Raw genomic sequence first — 5,403 nt, 5'->3', positions numbered from 1 at the left:
GTATTTCCCCGTCTTGCTTTATCACCGATTGAATTGGATGGGACTTTGCTTTTATGAGGTTTTGAATGTAGTACTGACCGAATATTTTCATACTTCCCCAACAGTGGTATTCTCAATTCTTACAAATTCTCTGGCTTCACTGGGCGACTTTTTATCCTGTTTGACAACTCGTCCTGAAGGTCGATAGGGTTTATATGCTATAAGTCGGGACTATAATATGACTGGGCCAAACTTTAAATTGAAGCCCGTTCCAAGTAGTCACCAACGATCCTAGCTGTGGGGAGCCTTGCATTGTTATGCATAAAATTAAAATCGTCCCCAATTAGTGGCATATAAGGATACAAATACCGTTTACAGTATTTTTTTCTAGATCATGTAAAAAAGGCCTTTTTGCCTCTCAGTGTATTGTTTAGATTTACAATGGTCAAGAATTATGACCTATAAGTTAAGCGATTTGTAAAATTAAAACGTTCAGTAATTCTATCATTGTTAAAGGTGCCAAACTGTTTTCGTAATTACCATCAAATATTTTTAAAAAATTTAAAATAATCTAATATAAAAATATTTAAAAAATTTAAAAATCAATTTTGTTTTAAATGCTGTTAGTGTAGAATTAATATTTTTGAAAAGTATTATTTTTCTTCAGTCCTCTTCTATTAGGAATGTATACGTGTATTTTATTAATTATGTTTATGTAATGCTGTACTAATTTAAAACTGATGCCTAAACTATGTAGAAAAGAAAAACATTATTTTATTGTAAATTTTTAATTCAAGTTAGATGGAATGTATCTATGTATTTTTATTTTTAATATATATATATTATAATTNTTGGCTGAAAAGATTTCTAAAGATAACTAATCTATTTTCAAAAATTTAAATTAGAAATCTAGCCATAAGAGTGACATCATGGCAGATTTTTAAGGCAAAAATAGCCCTTATACTGATTAACGCCCTTACATATAATTTTTTTAAATCATTACTTTGTAGTTATAATTTGTGTGCTTATTACTTTGCTTTGTGTACTACTTATAAGTGTGGTTAAACCGACAGACTGTTAATATTAATCAATATTTATTATATATTTTAAATCAACTCAAGCAAAATACAATTTTTTTAGGAAGATCGTTTTATGCCTTTTAATTTTATCCACTCTGGCTCTTGCTTGCTTTGCGTGGGAGGAAAGTTCTTGGAGCGAAAACGGGGTAAGCGCGATTTTCGATTTAAATTAACTGTTTATTAAATAAAATTATTTTTGCAGGTTGATCACCTTCCTGTTGGACCTCCTTGTGAAGTGAGACAGGTATGTAAGTAGAAGTAAGCCCAAAAAATAATCTACACGTTACGATTAAAAACAGAATCTTGATTTAGCCAGTCGAGCAGGGGATTAAAAACGAGGGAACAACATATAATCTTGCTTTAAAAGAAAAAAATAGAAAATTGTCCGGTTTATACGACGTGTGTTAACAATTTTGTTGATTTTTTCTTTTATTCAAATTTATTTTTTAATTTTCCAGGTGAATGTCTTAAAAGGAGGCAATATTATCTCCATATTTCACCAAGACTGTGTAAAAAAGAGCAATTTATTTAACAAGAAAAATGTATAAATTTTACTTAATTATTAATACTAAAAATAAATAGTTATTTGAAAGTGTGAATTATCCTTTTTTTTGTTAATTCCCACATCTACAGGATTCCTTCCAGTTCAAGACTGGAAAATTTTCTTCTATATAATATTTATTTATTTCTACCTTTCGAGCCAGCGTCCCTGGTTCGAATCCATAACACTTACAAATGGGTTTTTTTTTTTTTCAAAAACACCGGCACCCTGAGGGTTCATATATCTCGTAGATGAAATACCCCCAAAAAAGTTTTTAAATATACAATTATGTACTATTTACATTTACAATTATCCATTATAAATAATAGTTTAAAAATACAATTTATAAAATTAAAACATTAAGTAATGCTTTCATAGTTAAATCAGGCAAAGACCAATATTAGTTAAATTTATACATCAAAAAGTTCCAAGTACTGAAATTATCAAAATATCTATTCAATCAATAAAAGGTGCTATCTAAGGCTACCTTTTTGAAATTTGGCAAGTCGGTAAACCATTGTTGCCCTATGTACATAAGGCAAAGAACTTACAGCATTCTAGTTTACACTGGCAACAGAAGAGGCAAATCATGATGAACTGGGTGAATTGATGTCCGATACTACTTCGGCGCCTTATGAAGTTGAGGAATCGGTCAAGGAGAAAGAAGCTAAGAAGAAAGAAGAAAGAAAGCTTATGGGGAAACTCAGATGACGAAAAGTATACACGCTTAAAAGTTAAACTTCGTCATACTAAGAAAGTTACACTCAACTGGAAGTGATACAAGTAAGAAGAGGGCTGAATCGGATTCCAAGCAACAGCAATCAACAGCTCATATGTATAACTACGTACACATGGCCATTTCATTTGTCGCCGAGAATCAAATCGAATACACGACATTTGAAAAATTGCAAAAAGGAGGGAAAATTCAAAAGGTGGGGTTGAGATGGGAAGTCGGTGTCTGAGTGGATCGAGGTCACGATAACTCAAGTGGTAGAGTAGCGGTGTATCAAGCCGAAGGGCGTGGGTTCGAATCCCGCTCGTAACACTGACTTTTTTATCTCAACTTAAAACCTTAATTAATTGTAAGATATTACTTGGTCAAGCGGACCACGAAACTAGTGAATTTAATATGTACACATAATTTAACTATCGAAAAAGTGATTCCAATTATGAAAGTAATACCTTAAAAAAATTGTCTTATAACATAGAAGGTTGGTCAAGAAAAAAGTGATATGTAGTTTATTAACTATATTGAATTTTTGATATGTTTTTCCTAACTAAAACCTTTGTAGAAAATGATTCCATTAGTTTTTTTAAGCAATTTCTATCAAGAATTTAAGTTAAAGTGGATACCAGCAGTGCGTGTGCGCATCGTAGTTCAAATAATATTTTCTAATAAGAAAAATTGTGCTATTTTATCTCAATTGCAATCATTAGAGGGAAGATTTTGTTAAAATGTTTTCTAATGGATTTAAACAGTAGAATTGTACAATTACATAAAATTTCTAAATACTTACTTCAAGGCGCATAATCACATATAAAAAATTTATAAGAATTTACTTTATTTTATAAATTAATAGGATCTCGAATTCGCCTTGCACTTTGATTGCATTGATTTTTTTTAATTCGAAAATTTAAAATGTTGTTTACCAAATGTGTAGTAGTAATTCCTGTTTTTCATATATCCTCAGGGTGCCGGTGTTTTCGAAAAAAAAACCTTTGTAATTTGTAAGTATGTCGGGTTCGAATGCAGGTTCGCTGGATTTGAACTCGGGACCTTTACCTTACAGTGATGTCCGCCGTGTTTACGTCCCAGTAATTCCTGTTATACAGGAAGACTTAACTACCCGTTTTGTAGCGCAAATATATTTTTCATACTATAATGCATTAAAAAAACCATGGGTTCTGCCAGGATCCACAGGTGTGGTTGCCAAAAAATTTTCTTAAACCAGAACTATATGTTTAGTTCTGACGCTACTGCATTGCCACGACTGCTGCGGTGCCAGGACACGTGGGGATTAAGGCAATGATCAGGCTGACAAACTGGCGAAACCAAGCGGAGCCCACACGCCCTTTGGACCAGAACCGCAAATCAGTACCCACAAAAGGATGCTACGCTGGAATGAAACAATGCAATGTCCAAACACTAGATCAAATTCAAGGTGCAAAGCAATAAAGGAAGTGTTGCAACATCTCAACAAGGAAAACCTCACAAAAAGCAATAATTAAGGAAAATAATAGTTCATTGTCCGTTCAATTTCTACCTTAAAAATGGGAAAACTGAAAGAGGCTTGAGATCGCCGACAGACTTTCTGGATACAAAGTGAGATCAATTGTACAATAGATCTTTTAGGCCGCAGTGGAAGAAAAGGAGACTATTGTCACCAGTGACCCAAGGAAAAAACAATTTACTCTTGAAACGATTAATGTAGGTTTCTCATAACAGCAACAAAACCATCTCAGGATATTCAAACAAAAGTCTCTGCTTTTTTGTTCTTTGACGTTCAAAACAAACTTATTCGAAAATTCGTCATCATTCCTTCTTTTTTTTCAAGCAATGAGTTTTTTTTATGCTTCCTGGATACTCGAAGTAACCTAAAAGTCACGGCCTGAAGTTGGAAAGTTTCAATCTGTTGAAATAGCTCAACGGAGGGAAACTCTGCCTGAATCCTCACCATCACCTCATACGCCGAAAAGGAAGCTTTTCTTGATCAATGCTTTGTTTTTGTATGACAGGTCAGTTTCAAATAGCTTTCTTTAGATTAACGACAAAAGGCTAAAAATTGTCTGAAACATAGAGTCCAAAAGTCTTTCCAGGTATGAATGAACGCAAAATCCTCTTTGTACTCTTTCTCTTCTATAGCGTTGATAGTTGATTGTTGAAATTGACGTTGTTTGTCCAAAAACTTCCAATTGCAAAGAAACCCCTGTAAGATCTATGAAGTGGCTTGGTTGTTTTGAAAACATCTCATAAAGGGGAAGAACAACTGGACTTCATTCAGTAACATGGCAGCTTCATCGCTCGAATCATCGCTGGAAATGAAAAATTTGAGGGGTTGCTCCTTCCAAAATCTACTGATTTCTATCTTTTTTTAATTTGCTTCGTGTTACTCAGCGATATGTTTTTTGATTCCAGAACAAACCTTTTATTTTGATTAGCTCAATGAGGTGGACGGCCACAGTGGAAACTAGTAACCACGGTTGATAGTTAAAATTGACTTTATTTGTCCAATAATTTTCAATTTCCTGTCATCAACAATATATATATTTTTTTCTTCTTTTTTTTCTCGACCAATTGTTGTCCCTGTAATCGAGGAAGTTATTTTTACACGTCATTTAAAGTAAAACATGTAATGTTAATTATTTAGTTCAACAATTCAGTTCTTGCTTGTTTAATAGCGAGTTTCTTTCTGTTTCTCCAATGATAGACTTATGAGTATTTTCTGTTGAATTCTTAAGTCGGTGCTTTTATTAATTGTCATTAGGATGATATATTTACCGGTATGTGTGAAACTGCCGGCAACACCTCTACATCTTATGGAGTCGACGCAGTCCTCATTCAAATACACATCCACCTTCGGTTTCACATACTTTAGCTTTGATACCAAGTGTAAAAGGTTTCATATTATTCTTTTCACTCGCATATATTTAATTTAAACGTTGTTTTTAATATCGGGGTTTCATCCGATTTGTATCCGGCGGGTGTGCACTCCACCAATGGCTAAGGGATGCGGTCGATAAGAAGGGGAAATGTTGAAGAGGGGATGACCTGGACTTGTAATGGACCTTGAAATCAATATGGTA

The 5,403-nt window shown here is 33.4% G+C and overlaps 1 long non-coding RNA gene across 1 annotated transcript; it reads left to right on the top strand.

Annotated features, from left to right (window-relative positions):
• The first annotated feature begins 1,088 nt into the window (after positions 1 to 1,088).
• Positions 1,089 to 1,567, top strand: LOC106674322. The gene is made up of 3 exons (XR_002909835.1): positions 1,089 to 1,204; positions 1,261 to 1,302; positions 1,517 to 1,567. It is a non-coding gene; the product is annotated as an uncharacterized LOC106674322 (long non-coding RNA).
• The last annotated feature ends 3,836 nt before the right edge of the window (positions 1,568 to 5,403 follow it).

The sequence above is a fragment of the Cimex lectularius genome, unplaced genomic scaffold (genome assembly GCF_000648675.2).
Source record: "Cimex lectularius strain Harlan isolate CLEC.00 unplaced genomic scaffold, Clec_2.1 scaffold22, whole genome shotgun sequence".
Classification (NCBI taxonomy): domain Eukaryota; kingdom Metazoa; phylum Arthropoda; class Insecta; order Hemiptera; family Cimicidae; genus Cimex; species Cimex lectularius.
This window is presented reverse-complemented; position numbering and strand designations above follow the sequence as displayed.